Source organism: Chiloscyllium plagiosum, unplaced genomic scaffold (assembly GCF_037043375.1).
Source record: "Chiloscyllium plagiosum isolate Xiang-an unplaced genomic scaffold, Cpla_swu_hap1 HiC_scaffold_16, whole genome shotgun sequence".
NCBI classification, from domain to species: domain Eukaryota; kingdom Metazoa; phylum Chordata; class Chondrichthyes; order Orectolobiformes; family Hemiscylliidae; genus Chiloscyllium; species Chiloscyllium plagiosum.
In genome coordinates, this window is record NW_028270154.1 from 48,030,212 (window position 1) to 48,047,578 (window position 17,367).

The following is a 17,367-nucleotide window of genomic DNA, read 5'->3' on the forward strand; positions in this document are numbered from 1 at the left end:
ATTGAAACCATAGCCTGCAGACACATGACTGCAGCTTGACTTTATTTCTATTTCTTTTCAGGTCATGATTTCCTAGTTCTCAACTCTTCTCATTTTAGCAAAAACAGCTAATAAATTGATTTACCATATATATTCCTTTAGAAAAGCTTTCAGAACTTTTCCATGCCATCTGATTTCCGGTTTTAATTATTCTCACCTCTTCGCAATTCACATTTTGATCCCCCTATTCACATATTCATTTCACTAATACATGCTTGTATCTGAAGTGGTACAAATGAATCTGCCATGTCCAAGCCGTCAAGTTTAAACTGTACCCAGAGTGGATACTGAAATGTTTTATTTATGACAAATTCTTGAAGGTGCATTGATGGAATATATTAGCTTTCTTGTTTGATTTTTCATTTGTACACAACTTGTATGAAATATTGTTAATTTATCATTTCTTTCCAGTGATTTGCATTCCATTTACTACATGTTAATCATACACTACTGACAATGTGGTACGAAAGAAAAAAGCATTTCTCTAGTGCCTATGAAAAGGAGCATCCTGAGAGGAGTGTTAGTGGAATGGTAATCTAAAATTCACCACTTGAGTTATGTGAGTATTTAACTGCATTTCACAATGTGACATGCAACGCAACACGGCAACAAGATTTTTATTTTCCAAAGTAAAACACTCTGACAGCCAGGAAATATTTTTACAGAGGTGATTACCACCAGTTTGGTAAACAAAATATGACACTTGAAAATTTTGTGGTACATAGATTTATAGCTCCTTTATTCTCTTACTGTAATTTTGGGTTCTTGGCTCATCATATGAAGAAAAATGAAGTGTGATTTCAAGTTTACACAAAATTTAAGGATAATGTTTTCAGAGATTAGGTTTGTTAACATAGATGTTGTACTTTAGAAGTATGACTTTATGTTATTTGATTTATTATTGTCACATATACCGAGATACTGTGAAAAGTATTGTTTAGCACTCTAACCAGACAAATCAGATCTTACGTAAGTACATCAGGATAATAGAATAGAATGCAAAATATGATGTAATAGTTATAGAGAAGGTGAAGAGAAAGATCAACTCTAATATGTGAGAGGTTCATTCATAAGTCTGACAACAGCAGGAATGGACTGGGAAAAATTGAAGCCATTCCTGCTTATTGGTGAAAGCGGATTTCTGCAAGAGTGAGGATTCAGTGATGCAAATGCCATTGAATCTCAAGGTGAGGTGATTAGATTTTCTCTGATTGTAGATGGTAATTTCTTGGCGCTAGAGTAGCATGAATGTTATATGCCATTTATCAGCTCAAATTGGATACTCTCTTGTGTACATGCACAATTGTTTCAGTATTGTTGGTGTAGTGAAAGACACTGAACATTGTACAACCATCAACGAACATCCCAACTTCTAACCTTACATGGAGTGAAGATTATTGATAAAGTAGCTGAAGGTGGTTAGGTTTAGGATTTTATTGAAGAATAACAGAGATAGTGGATAGGGGGCTATGTGTAGATTTTGGTTATATGGTTCTATAAGACTTCTATATGGCACTTAACTAAGGTAGAAGCCCATGGAATTGAGGGCAGATTAGTGACATGGCTGGGAAATTGGCTGAATGGCAGGCAACAGAAATTAGGGATAATGGGTAAGTAGCTGAAAATGTGTTGCTGGAAAAGCGCAGCAGGTCAGCATCCAAGGAGTAGGAGAATCAACGTTTTGGGCATGAGCCCTTCTTCAGGAATGAGGAAAGTGTGTCCAGCAGGCTAAGATAAAAGGTAGGGAGGAGGGACTTGGGGGAGGGGTGTTGGAAATATGATAGGTGGGAGGAGGTCAAGGTGAGGGTGATAGGCCGGAGTGGGGGTGGGGGCGGAGAAGTCAGGAAGAAGATTGCAGATTAGGAAGGCGGTGCTGAGTTTGAGGGATTTGACGGAGACAATGTGGGGGGAGGGGAAGTGAGGAAACTGGAGAAATCTGAGTTCATCCTAGTGGTTGGAGGGTTCCTAGGCGGAAGATGAGGCACTCTTCCTCCAACCGTCGTGTTGCTATGGTCTGGTGATGGAGGAGTCCAAGGACCTGCATGTCCTTGGTAGAGTGGGAGGAGGAGTTGAAGTGTTGAGCCACAAAATTATTGGGTTGGTTGGTCCGGGTGTCCCAGAGGTGTTCTCTGAAACATTCCGCAAGTAGGCGGCTTGTCTCCCCAGTATAGACGAGGCCACATCGGGTGCAGCGGATGCAATAAATGATGTGTGTGGAGGTGCAGGTAAATTTGTGGCGGATATGGAAGGATCCCTTGGGGCATTGGAGGGAAGTAAGGGGGGAGGTGTGGGCGCAAGTTTTGCATCTCTTGCGGGTGAAGGGGAAGGTGCCGGGAGTGGAGGTTGGGTTGGCGGGCGGTGTGGGCCTGACGAGGGAGTCACGGAGGGAGTGGTCTTTTCGGAATGCTGATAGGGGAGGTCATTTCCGCCACCTCCAAACAGACCCCACCACCAGGGATATATTTCCCTCCCCTCCCCTATCAGCATTCCGAAAAGACCACTCCCTCCGTGACTCCCTCGTCAGGTCCACACTCCCCACCAACTTGCACCCACACCCTCCCCCCTTACTTCCCTCCAAGGCCCCAAGGGATCCTTCCATATCCGCCACAAATTCACCTGCATCTCCACACACATCATTTATTGCATCCGCTGCACCCGATGTGGCCTCCTCTATATTGGGGAGACAGGCCGCCTACTTGCGGAATGTTTCAGAGAAAATCTCTGGGACACCCGGACCAACCAACCCAATAATTCCGTGGCTCAACACTTCAACTCCCCCTCCCACTCCACCAAGGACATACAGGTCCTTGGACTCCTCTATTGCCAGACCATAGCAACACGACGGTTGGAGGAAGAGCGCCTAATCTTCCGCCTAGGAACCCTCCAACCACAAGGGATGAACTCAGATTTCTCCAGTTTCCTCATTTCCCCTCCCCCCACCTTGTCTCAGTCAAATCCCTCGAACTTAGCACCGCCTACCTAACCTGCAATCTTCTTCCTGACCTCTCCACCCCCACCCCCACTCCGGTCTATCACCCTCACCTTGACCTCCTTCCACCTATCGTATTTCCAACACCCCTCCCCCAAGTCCCTCCTCCCTATCTTTTACCTTAGCCTGCTGGACACACTTTCCTCATGCCCGAAACGTCGATTTTCCTGCTCCTTGGAAGCCGCCTGACCTGCTGCACTTTTCCAGCAACACATTTTCAGCTCTGATCTTCAGCATCTGCAGTCCTCACTTTCTCCTCGAAGATAATGGGTAGGTACTCAAATTGGCAGGATGTGACCAGTGGTGTCCCACAAAGATGTGTGTTAAGACCTTAAGTATTCAGATTATTTATTAATGACTTTGTTAATGACATATATCCAAATTTGCTGATGTCACAAAGTTGTATTTGAGTAACATAGCATTGTAGGAGAAAGTGAGGACTGCAGATGCTGGAGATCAGAGCTGAAAATGTGATGCTGGAAAAGTGCAGCAGGTTAGGCTTGGATGCTGCCTAACATAGCATTGTAGAGAGTGTAGACACTCACATGAAATTACAAAGGGAAATTGATAGATTAAATAGTGGGAAAAATTGTGGCAGTTGGAGTTCAATGGAGGCAAGTGTGAGGTTATCAATTTCGGGATGAAAAATGATAGATGAGGGTACTTTCTAGATGCTATGAAGTTAAGTGCAGTTGATGTCCAAAAGGACTTGGGATTTCAGATACATAAGCCTTTAAAATGCCACAAACATAAAATAATCAAAAAAGGTAATGTTGCCCTTTGTATCTAGAAGTCTGGACAAAAAAGGATGTAGAAGTTATGCTGCAATTTTACAAAACCCTAGTTAGATTCCATTTGAAGTACTGTGAGCAAATCTAGGTGCCACTAAATAGGAAGAATTTATTGGTGTTGGAGTGAGTATAACATAGGTTTAGAAGGATGGCACCTGGACTTCAGGGGTTAAGTTTCAAGGAGAATTATACAAATTAGGCTGTTCGCTTTAGAATTTAGAAGGTTTAAGGGTATCTGATTGAAGTCTTCTAGATATTAACAGGAAAAGACAGGTAAAGATAAACTATTACTAATGGTTAGAGAATCAAGAAGGAAAAGGCATAGGCTGAGAATTAGTGCCAGACTATTCAGGAGAGATGTCAGGAAGCAAATCTACACACAAGGAGTGTCGATTTGCCTTCAACTGGTGGGACTTTTGCTTTTAGCTTGTCTGCATTGTTAAATGAGCTCATCTTGGGATTTCTGACAGGACCACTCTTCTGTTAACACACGTCCTATTGTCTGAAAGCTGCTGTGTTTAGCCACAAGTATTTGCGGTTCTTTGAATACATCACTGTTAAGACACAAGAGGCCAGAACATATGAATTCACCATCATTCTGACAGGGATCTGATGATTCAATTTGCCCAACAGAAGTAAAACCTGAAACTAAACATAATATCAAAAGGATTGCAAGAAAGCAAAAATTAAAGGGCAATGATCAAAGAATAATTGATGTCACAATGAACCAAGTCGAGTGTTAACTGAATTAATCCAGAACAATTCTGTGCTCACAATAGTATAATTTTCTTTGATACTCATGTCCGTTAATTAAAACGTCAGTTTTCACATAAGTCAGATGGAATTTCAAGCTTCCATATGTTCTCATGCAAAAATTTATCTGCCTTGAACTCAACCATGAAAGAGTATCCAAACAGCATAGATATTGTATCTGATGGTACAATTTTTTTGTGGGATACAAAAGCATAATTTGGTGGTAATTAATATGTGCTTTCGTTAAGAATTGGACAGATTCCTACGTCAAAACTAAATGAGATAAAATAGTCTGAAACTTTTCTGCATGGAGTTTATTGCCCACATGCAAGAGTTTGGCTTTGAGACAGACTGTTCAAAGAGAAGAACAGGTCAAGAATGTCGTCATGGTTAGGCTTCTCAATAGCACTGTTTACAGTTACTACATAATAATATTACTAAGACCAAATACAATGGTGCTCATCAGAGATATACTGGGTTCCTTGCATATGTTTCTCTTTTCCCATCTTATTAACTCTGTGCTATTTATGACCAGTGATGGGAGTCTCCAATGCAAAGAACAAAAAATATAGCACAGGAACAGGCCCTTCAGCCATCTACACCGGTTCTGACACATTTTGCCCTTCCATACTAAAACTGGCTTCACTTACAGGATCCATATCCCTCTACTCCCTTTCTACTCATATATTTGACCGGGTGTTTCTTGAATGCTGCTAGTGTGCCTATATGCTTCACCTCCAATGGCAACGTATTCCAGGCACTCACCACCTTGAACATCTCTTTTAAACTTCACCACCAACATGCCCCCATCCCCACAACCTCAATCACCTTGAACCTGTGTCCCTAGTAATTGACCTATCCACCCTGGGATAAAGCCTCATACTTTCCATCTATCCATTTCATTCACAATCTTATAAACTTATATCAGGCTGCTCCTCAGCCTCCTGCATGCCAGTGAAAACAAACCCAGTCTATCCAACCTTTCTTCATAGCAAAAATCCCCCATGCCAGGCAACATCCTTGTAAACCTTTTCTGTACCCTCTCAAAAGCATCCACATCCTTCTGGTAATGTGGCGACCAGAGCTATAAGCAATATTCCAAGTGTGGCCTAACTAAAGTTCTATAAAACTGCAGCATACCCTGCCTATCCTTGTACTCAATGCCCCTTCCAATGAAGGCAAGCATGTCATAATCCTTTTTTTTACTACCTTATCTACCTGCATTGCCATCTTCAGTGATCTATGGACCTGCACACTCAGATCCCTCTGGATCTCAATACTCCTAAGGTTTCTGCCATTCACTGCATAATTTTTCACATGTACTTGACTTTCCAAAATGCATCACCACACATTTGTCAGATCAAACTCAATCTACCATCTTACTGCCCTTGCGACCAACTGTTCTATATCCTCTTAAATTTGCCTCATTGTCCACAACTCCACCAATCTTTATATTATCAGCAAACTTATTAATTAGACCAGCTACATTTTCCACCAAATAATTTATGTTGACCATGAACAGTACTGATCCCTGTGGAACACCACTAATCACAGCCCTCCATTCTGAAGAAGCATCCTTCCACTGCTACCTTCTGTTTCCTATGACAAAGCCAATTCTATATCCATCTTGCCAGCTCACCCGATTGTGTGTGACTTCACCTTTTTTATCAGTCTGCATAATGGACGTTGTCAAAGGAGACATCAGTACAACATTAATCCAGATTCCTAAAATACATATACAACAAATTCATGAATAGCAGAAAGAACCTGATTCCATGAATAGCCTTTCTGATTACTGTAATATGCCTACAGTTGGTATTAATTTCAGTTTGACTCAGTTGGTATATACACACATGAATTAGAAGGTTGTGGGTAAGAGTTTTATGTTAATTATATTATCTAAGTTGTTGTCCAGTGAAATACTAACAAACATTTAGATTGGAGGACCTATCTTTCAGGGTTAGACTTAAAACGGTGTTCTGTGTACCTAAGCAGGTAAACATTATTCCATGGCATTATTCTAACAGGATTAGAAGGTTTTGTTGATGCTCTTTAACCAAAAGGAGAAACAGATTAGCCAATCAATCATTCAAACTATTGATGCCTTTGGGGTCTTGCTTCATTAATTAATTAATTTGCTTGTGCCACAGCAGTCACTGTAATCCAAAGTAATATGCAATAATTTGTAATATCCAAAGTATTGAGACATTTTATATGTAAGATATGACAAATGGTATTATAGAGTCATAGAGTCATAGAGATGTACAGCATGGAAACAGACCCTTAAGTCAAACCCGTCCATGCCGACAGACTCCCAACCCAATCTAGTCCCACATGCCAGCACCCGGCCCATATCCCTCCAAACCTTTCCCATTCATATACCCATCCAAATACCTCTTATATGGTGCAATTGTACCAGCGTCCACCACTTCCTCTGGCAGCTCATTCCATACCCGTACCATCCTCTGCGTGAAAACGTTGCCCCTTAGGTCTCTTTTATATCTTTCCCCTCTCACCCTAAACCTATACCCTCTACTTCTGGACTCCCCGACCCCAGGGAAAAGACTTTGTCTATTTATCATATCCATGCCCCTCATAATTTTGTAAACCTCTATAGGGTCACCCCTCAGCCTCCGATGCTCCAGGGAAAACAGCCCCAGCCTGTTCAGCCTTTCCCTATAGCTCAAATTGTCCAACTATGGCAACATCCTTGTAAATCTTTTCTGAACCCTTTCAAGTTTCACAACATCTTTCCAATAGGAAGGAGACCAGAATTGCATGCAATATGCCAACAGTAGCCTAACCAATGTCCTGTACAGCTGCAACATGACATCCCAACTCCTGTACTCAATACTCTGACCAATAAAGGAAAGCATACCAAACTCCTTCTTCACTATCCTATCTACCCGTGACTCCACTTTCAAAGAGCTATGAACCTGCACTCCAAGGCCTCTTTGTTCAGCAACACTCCCTAGGACCTTACCATTAAGTGTATAAGTCCTGCTAAGATTTGCTTTCATAAAATGCAGCATTCTCAGCCCATTGGCCCATCTGGTCCAGATCCTGTTGCAATCTGAAATAACCCTCTTCGCTGTCCACGACACCTCCAATTTTGGTGTCATCTGCAAACTTACTAATTGTACCTCTTATGCTCGCATCCAAATCATATATGTAAATGACAAAAAGTAGAGGAGCCAGCACCGATCCTTGTGGCACTCCACTGGTCACCGGCCTCCAGTCTGAAAAACAACCCTCCACTACCACCCTCTGTCTTCTACCTTTGAGCCAGTTCTGTATCCAAATGGCTAGTTCTCCCTGCATTCCATGAGATCTAACCTTGCTAATTGTTTTTCATGGTAAAGCAAAAACCAACTTAATTTCTTATCCTGATAGCTGTAAATCTCCTTCCCATATATGATGAAAGTAGGAACAAGAGTGGCTAATTTTGACCCTCAAACTCATTCTGCCATTCAGTGATGACATGACTGTTTTATGACCGAACTACACATATTCACCTTTGCTCTATCTTCCTTAATATCTTTGGTAGCAAACATGCTTCAACCTCAGATTTGAAATTAACCATTGATCTCATGGGTTTCAAATATTAACTATCCTTTTTGAGTAGAAGTGCTTCTTCATTTGATTCTGAAAGATGGAGTTTAATTTCACTCCCATCTCTAAGGCTCCAAGATTGAGATAAATGGGAGACACAAAAGCATAATTTCCAGCAGTAGGATCAGCTCAATGAATTTACCTGCTCATTGTTCACCTCTGGGCCTGCAGTCCAGTTAAAAGTGGCAAGCGGACAGCTCCTCTTAAACCTCAGGAGAATCCTTGGGACAGGAGAGCATTGCTGAGGCAGAGAACTATACCTAATAAATATCATTAAACGATGGTATATAATAACAAGGAGAACTGAGAGGAAAGGCTGTGCTGATTGGAGAGGACATCCCTCCAGGTGGGTTGTTTGGATAGTGGAGTTGTCTTTCCTGCTGTGATCTCCTCTTTGAGTCATGAAACTACTGCCTCCCCCAGGCGCAACAAGAATCATCCTGTCTGAAACTGGCAGCCTCCCTACAAAGCGAGAGAGTTGAAGATTGTTGGCACCCCTGTTTAAAGATATCAAATAGTACCAAATCACAATCTCTGCCTCCATCAGATCCAGACCATGGTCTGCTTTCCAGCAGCCATTGAGAAATTGCACTCGTAGTAAATAACTGCAGAGAGCTTGTGAATCCAATTCCTTGGCAGATAAATTCAAATAATATTTTACTTTTTTTAAATATTTTAATGCCATGAAGACCTCTCAGTTGCTTGGAAATATAGGGCAGAAGCTTCCATTTTAGAATTGTTAAGTTTAGTGTTGAGTGGGGAAGTGAAGCTGGATAAGCAGCTCTTATGCAGTTCATACCTTATGATAACTTAGTAAATCTTGCAGTGGAGGCAGTCAGAAGTCCTTCAACACTGCTGCTACCTCTCCAGTCAAAAGTGGTGGCGGTCATTTATAAAGAGAATTTGGACAGAAGCTAACTCAGTGCAAACCAGGAGCTTCACATCCACAATTCCCCCCACCTTCCCCCAAAATATCCCCTTGAAGATGTTATTAGCAGCACAGGAAGGTATCCCATGGGTCAGTAATGCTTTACTGCACCATAGTTAGTTCAGTTGCAGAGTTCATTTGTTTCAGACTCAGAATGTTTTATGTTCAAATGGCAGGGATCAATATGTTCAGCATTGGCTTTATAACTTTCTTTCTGTTCCTACATCAGCCAATAGCAGTTATCCTTGATTACATATCTTCTGTAGCTCCTGACCTTGATGGGATCTTAATGTCTTGAGACCCATAGGACAAAACATTTGGCTGCGACCTTTTCCACGGTGTGGCAAATACAGGGAGATTCTCAAAATGTTGACTCATTATTAAATTGATTTGCCTTTATTTAGGCTTTGGAGCAGTACAGTAACTCCTCCCAACTAAAACGACATTCTTCCTATTTTGATTGCTCACAAACAGTGAGAAACAGTGTTCTGAGATACAGAAGAATAAAATGGTATGCAGCACTTTTCATGGAAGACCCAACACCACCTTCTAATCTCTACCTGTCAGTTGCTGACTTCCTCTCATTTTGCTTGATCATCCATACGACAAGATCAATCTTCCCTCTGTCACAGTTAAGCTTTTCCCACTACACTGGGCTTTATTACCAAAGTCACTCACATGTCTGCTCATTTGTATGGAATGTCCACTCTATGGGCCTTTTGTCACATTTCCATCCACTTCTTTATATCTTCAAACTGCTCGCCGAGATCCCATGACTGACACCATCAACTCAAATCTTTAGGCACAACATGCACTCACCAATGGTGCACATGAAATCCCTCCCAACCACAGTTGCATACCTACGTTAATAAAACAACCCTTCCACTTTTCACCCTTGGCCTGATAGACTTTTATTCTGGATGTAGGTTTGCTCGCTGAGCTGGAAGGTTCATTTTCAGACGTGACCTCACCATACGAGGTGACATCTTCAATGAGTCTCCAGACAAAGCACTGCTGGTTTTTCTGCTTTCTACTTTTCCAAGGAAACCCAAACATTTAGATAGAAAGCAGTAAACACCAGCAGTGCTTCATCCAGAGGCTCACTGAAGATGTTACCTAGTATGATGACGAAACGTCTGAAAACGAACCTGCCAGCTTAGTGAGCAAACCTTCATCCAGAACCTCAACCTGAGCTACAAATCTTCTCAAAACTCACTAAGACCTCTATTCTAGGTGAGTTCCTTTGATCCAATGTCCTGCACATTTTAACCTCTGTGTCCCATGCCTTCTGAACTTAATATCAGTTGTGATCTAATAGAATGGAGGAACAGACTTGAGGGGCTGAATGGCCTGCTCATGTTCCTATGTCATGGACAAACATTCCCCAGACAGAATAACGCAGTGAACTACACACTCTAAAATTGTGGAACACTTGCCTGATGGACTCCTTTGTTGCGCAGTTGTGAAATTTAATTCAGATATTGCTCATTCATATAGAACTTAATGGAAGGATAAATTAAATCTTGCAAACTAGCCTCTTAATAAGCATGCATGAGGTACAAATATATGTAAAAGCACTTCCCAGTGATTGCCATTGGGAAACCTGAATTGCCTTCAATGTTCTGAGAACTTAGTTGCAAAAATGTATCATTCGCCAATTGGGATTCTGAATTTTAGCCTCACATATAATTAAGCTCCGCAAATTAGCTGTTTCTATTTTGGCCAATGGTAAAGGTTCTACTAGTGCCCATTAGCTAGCAATTAGGAAAAAAGATGCATGACTTCTGCACCTGACTTAATAGTGGACATATGTAGGTTGCACTTACTATCAGAGCTAAACTGTCTGAGGGTGAAAACTTGCATTAAAACTGAAAGAAAATACCAGACACTGGGCTGGAAAATAATGGCAGTGACTAGGGCCTCAAAGCCCTCCGTTTCTTCCTCTCCCGATGTCCCCAACCCTTCCACCGGCACTCTCATTCGTTTGGCCGAACTGGTCCTCGCCCATAACAATTTCTCCTTCGAATCCTCCCACCTCCTCCAGACCAAAGGGGTAGCCATGGGCACCTGTATGGGCCCCAGCTGTGCCTGTCTCTTTGTTGGCTACGTAGAACAGTCCATCTTCCGTAGTTACACTGGCACCAATCCCCACCTCTTCCTCCGCTACATTGATGACTGCATTGGCGCCACCTCGTGCTCCCGCGAGGAGGTTAAGCAATTCACCAACACATTCCGCCCTGACCTTAAATTTACCTGGACCATCTCTGACACCTCCCTCCCCTTCCTGGATCTCTCCATCTCCATTAATGACGACCGACTTGACACCAACATTTTTTACAAACACACTGACTCCCACAGCTACCTGGATTACACCTCTTCCCACCCTACCTCCTGTAAAAATGCGATCTCATATTCCCAATTCCTCCGCCTCTGCCGTATCTGCTCCCAGGAGGACCAGTTCCACCACAGAACACACCAGATGGCCTCCTTCCTTAGAGACCGCAATTTCCCTTCCCACGTGGTTAAAGATGCCCTCCAACGCATCTCGTCCACATCCCGCACCTCTGCCCTCAGACCCCACCCCTCCAACCGTAACAAGGACAGAACCCCCCTGGTGCTTACCTTCCACCCTACCAACCTTTGCATAAATCAAATCACCCGCCGACATTTCCGCCACCTCCAAACAGACCCCACCACCAGGGATATATTTTCCTCCTCACCCCTTTCCGCCTTCCACAAAGACTGTTCCCTCCGTGACTACCTGGTCAGGTTCACGGCCCCCTCCAACCCACCCTCCCATCCTGGCACCTTCCCCTGCCACTGCAGGAATTGCAAAATCTGCGCCTACACCTCCTCCCTCAACTCCATCCAAGGCCCTAAAGGAGCCTTCCACATCCATCAAAGTTTTACCTGCACATCCACCAATATCATTTATTGTATCCGTTGCTCCCGATGTGGTCTCCTCTACATTGGGGAGACTGGACGCCTCCTAGCAGAGCGCTTTAGGGAACATCTCTGAGACACCCGCACAAATCAACCCTACCGCCCTGTGGCCTAACATTTCAACTCCCCCTCTCACTCAGCCGAGGACGTGGATGTCCTGGGCCTCCTTCACTGCCACTCCCTCACCATCAGACGCCTGGAGGAAGAACGCCTCATCTTTTGCCTCGGAACACTTCAACCCTAGGGCATCAATGTGGACTTCAACAGTTTCCTCATTTCCTCTTCCCCCACCTCACCCCAGTTCCCAACTTCCAGCTCCTCATGACTTGTCCTACCTGCCTATCTTCCTTTCCACCTATCTACTCCACCCTCCTCCTTGACCTATCACCTTCATCCCCTCCCCCACTCACCTATTGTACTCTATGCTACTTTCTCTCCACCCCCACCCTCCTCTCACTTAGCTCTCCACCCTTCAGGCTCTCTGCCGTATTCCTGCTGAAGGGCTTTTGCCCGAGACGTCGATTTTCCTGCTCCTCGGATGCTGCCTGAAATGCTGTGCTTTTCCAGCACCACTCTAATCTAGACTATGGAAAATAATGGCAGTATCATGTCAATTGACCAATAGTCAATTTAGTTTTTGGTCAAAGCTACGACACGGGTAGAAATGAAATATGAGTAGATTCTAATGTTCAATAGTTTGGTAGCACTTTTTGTTGGATCATTTGCTTTTCATGATAAAAGTCCTATACTTACACTAACAAAGATACCTGGCATTTATTTCGTTCTTTGAACAGTTTGCTGTTATATTATTTTGCAGTGTCATTCTATTAATCTGCATTAGATCAGAAATGAAAATGCTATTCCTTCTTTTTGGGGAATAAAGCAGTGAGTGATATGAGTATTAGTGATTTGGACACTAATGGCAAAGAAGCTTTTAAATAGGAAGAATACAAATTGTAATATATGAGATCATAGAAAAGTTTTCCTTTCTCATTAGCTTGAAGCAAATAATTAAATATTAATAGTGTTTTTTCACTTGGCAGGCATTATTTTAATATTCTCTTAGTTTTCATAATCTTTAATTGCAAGTTTCCTTGATGTGGTGTTTATTTTCTTTCATTTTGTGGAATGTGGGCATTGCTGGCGGGCCAGCATTTTCTGCCCATTCCTAGCTGTCCTGGAGAAGGTGGTGATGAGCTGCCTTCTTGAACTGCTGCAGTCCACCTGCTGTGGGTTGACCCACAATGCCATTAGGGAGGAATTCCATGATTTTAACCGAACAACAGCGAAGGAATGCTGATATATTTCCAAGTCAGGATTATGAGTGGCTTAGAGGGGAACTTGAATGTGGTGGTGCTCCCATAATCTGCTGCCCTGTCCTAATTGAAATGGTTGTGGATTTGGAAGGTGCTGTCTGAGGATCTTTGGTGAATTTCTGCAGTGCATCTTGTAAATAGTGCATACTGCTGCTACAGAGGGTCAGAGGGAATAGATACTTATGGATGCAGTGCCAATCAAACGGGCTGCTTTGTCCTGGATGGTGTCAAACATCTTGAGTGTTGTTGGGGCTGCACTCATCCAGGAAGTGGGGAGTCAGGAGGTGAGTTTCTTGCGGCATGCTACCATGCTTAGAAGTCACATAATAATAGACACAAAGATATGAACATTGCAAGATTTGCAGAATGCATCTGCGGAAACAGAACAATTTGGAATTGGAGCTAGTAAAGGAAAATTGTCAGTTTTCTTAACAAAGAGAAAAACATTTAAAAAGGTCATTGGCATGCTTTCAATTTCTATACAATGATCAGAGAAATGAAATTTCAAAAATCAGCAATTTTAGATACTACAATGAGGGAACACTATTGTTCATGAGCAGTTAACCACCCTTTAAAAGTGGACATTTTTTGAAATATGTGCACTTGACTTTGACTTTCATTCAATATTACATGTCCATTTTGTAAATTGTTTCTTTCATGCCTCATTAGTGGTTTCTTTCAAAGGTTGTGCTATCTGATTTTCTCTGCTGATATTCATTAAAAGTGCTTTTCTGGCAGTGCCAAAGTCCAAAATACCTCTTAAAGTGCAATGTAATTGTAAGTCAGGGTAGGTTGGATAGATTGGTGGGGATGGAAAAGAGGTCTTAATGAAAGTAATAATGAAATTATTGACCACTCAGGATCGCACCTTATGGGTGTGGAAGCAGTCAAAATGGTGGGAAAATAGGCATAGCATTTGGGAGGCCCATTTATCGCCCATCTATTTCTCAGCTCCCTTGGCCTACAATTCTCATTCCTGTTGAAGGGCTTATGCCTGAAACGCGATTCTCCTGCTTCTCGGATACTGCCTGACCTGCTGTGCTTTTCCAGTGCCACGCCCTGGATTCTGATCTCCAGCATCTGCAGTCTTCACTTTCTCCGTAGCATTTGAGAGGTAAACCCTTCAAGTTTCCTTGAAATTTCACAATTTGAAGGTACATTAATTAATTATTTTCACATTATTAAGGATTGTCAATGTATTGCTTTGGCCTAAAATATTGAAAATAAAACTTAGTTTGGATCCTGCTGGTGTCCTTTCGGTGTCAAAGTTGCACCCAATTTTTATAATTCAATTGCAAATCACACTGGATGGCAGCTTGATAGTGATGTCAGCTCCTGAATGCCACAAATATTCACCAGAGTATGCAGAGATGACAGATGAATGCAGTGATCCTGAATCACAACACTGCAGCAAACACCCTCTCCTAACCTCAGCTGAAAACACATGAAGCAACAAGGAGTTCCCACCAGCTCTTTAAAGGAATAATCATGAACTTGCAGGATATCTGTCTGGATTATTGCAGCTCTGAACAACGTGTAGGACAAAGCACCCCCAAAAATAGGATTTCCATCCATGTCCTTTAGCATTCATTCCTCCACCAACAATGCAGATTGCAGCAGTGTGTACCATCAATTAGATGCACTGCAACAACCAGCCAAGTCTCATTTAATAATACTTTGTAGATCTGTAACTTCTACTAGCAGTCGGAAAAGAGCAGCAGATGCATGGGAATGTTACCGCTTGCAGGTTCCCCTCTAAGTTCACGCCATCCTGATTTGGAACAATTCCTTCACTATCATTAGCTTTAAAAAAACTCTCTCTATATATCTTCTATGCATGCACCTACACTACATGCCCTTCAGCAATTCAAATAGGCAGCTTCCCACTACTTTAAGAGCATTATGGATGGGCACAATTGCTGACCTTGGCAATAGCACCTGCATCCCTTGAAAAAACAAAAATAAATTTTTGGATGATCTATTCTGATTCTGATTTTGATTATACAAATGTTTGATGACTTTCTTTTTTTAAGTTATAAACATCTGTAGGGAGTGGTATAGCATGTATTGCAGGAATTTTTGCTAACTTTAAAAGTTCTGTACAAATCAATTGTTCTTACACATAGACATTCTGTTGAAGAGAGATTTTAAAAAAGGATTCTTAGTCCTGTGTTCAGCAGTACAAATCGATCTTTATTCAAGGTTCATTATCTCAAATCCTGGAAGAGGTCACTGAAGACAGATTCCAAGACAATGTAACTCCCCCGAGAAAGCATGGTATATGTATATATTCTGCGTTACCCTAATTGCATGCAACATGGACATCTGTGCCTGCCATCTCCCCTCTGCCCATTATGCCCCTCTCCAGACATTTGCCAGTTGCACCACTCTAAGTGGGTGCTGTTTGATATCTTATGAATCTGTGATTATTTTCCCAAGGTCATTATGACTAAGTAATGTTTTGCAATTGCTTCATTACAATGCGATCTGTTTTCTGGTGTCCTTTTGCAAGGTTATCTGTTTATACCCTTCATTATGCAACATTTGGTCCTTGGTAGCAATACTATTTGTCCTTCAATCCTCTCTGCTGATGGGATGGGGACTTTATTATCTACAACCATTTGTTAGTTAATTATGCTGCATGTATAATATGTAATGACAAATACTGAAAAGCTATTGATTATGGTGGGATCAAATTTTCTCTTCTACCCGTCACTAAATAATAAGACTTCTCTTTTCCACTAAGATTTCTATAAGACACTTCATTATTTTATCTGGTTACCCATGAGTACGAAGGCTATGATTCTGAATACAGAAACTTCTGTCTCAACTAACAATTCTGTTTAATAGTGGGCAACTTCAACACATTCCATTTGGAAAACAATATGACTAGAAGAATGAACCTTGTGTGACAGAGCAAGCTAAAAGAAAGATAAACTGGAGGAGAAAGATTAAGGCTGTCAATTAGAGGACATTCAGGAAACAATTCTTCACCTTAAACCTTAGTGAGGGCCAATGTGGGAGGATTTCTCTTCAGGGGAGAGTGCGAACACAATCCTTCACTACCACAAATTCTGTAGTCGACTATCCCACATTTCGGGACATCGCAGGCGTCAGCACACCTGAAGTGCAATGGGATTGCCTCGTCCTGGGAGAATGGCCTTTGAGCTCATGATCTCTCCCCTGCCAGTTAAATGGGACGTATCAATAATTCAACAAGGATAGTTTCAGCTGCAATCACAATTATAACTACAATCTCAGTGTTGTGTGAGGACAGCTGAGTGGCTGACTACTTCATTAAATAGTTATGCATCTGGCTAGTTTCACGATGAGGATATTTGTAGCATCTCTCAATTTGTTGTCCACACGTATGGAAGAATAATCATCAAATCTCTCAGTTTAATAAAAGTTAACTACATCAATTACTCTATCATGTAACTTCCTAAAAAAAACATGCACTTCTTCTAACCTGCACCAGCTATAATACTCCTCACCAAAATGAATTGCAGGCTAACTTTCAGCAGTGCAAGTTGGCATGCTATAAAATTTTGAGTTCCTTGCTGAACAATGTACCAGTCAACAATACAGTTAGTGCTGGCTAAATGCAATAACAATTCTCATAATCAATCAGCACTTATTTGTTGTGCCAGCTGAATTTAGATCTTTAATCATGGATGATATTGTTTAAATGGAGAAAAAACTGCCGAAAGCTGCACCACTAAGGTATTCAGGGCATTTGTGTATGAAATACAGAATGCTAGCATATAGGTGCAGCAGTAGTTAGGAAGGCTAATGGAATTTTGGGTCTTATTTCAAAGGGATTGGAGTATATATTGCAGGAAAGTCTTCCTGCAACTGTATAAGGTGCTGGTGAGACTATGTCTGGAATACTATTAGCACTATTAGTCCCCTTATTCAAGGAAAGATATCATTTTGTTGGAGGTAGTTCAGAGAAGGTGCACTCAGATAATCCTCGGAATGGACGGATTGTCTTAT

At 41.9% G+C, this 17,367-nt stretch overlaps 1 non-coding gene across 1 annotated transcript; it reads right to left on the reverse strand.

Moving 5' to 3' along the window:
* Positions 1-16,405: 16,405 nt before the first annotated feature.
* LOC122556999 (U1 spliceosomal RNA) lies at positions 16,406-16,569 on the reverse strand. Its single transcript, XR_006313727.2, has one exon. It is a non-coding gene; the product is annotated as a U1 spliceosomal RNA (small nuclear RNA).
* Between the last annotated feature and the right edge of the window lie 798 nt (positions 16,570-17,367).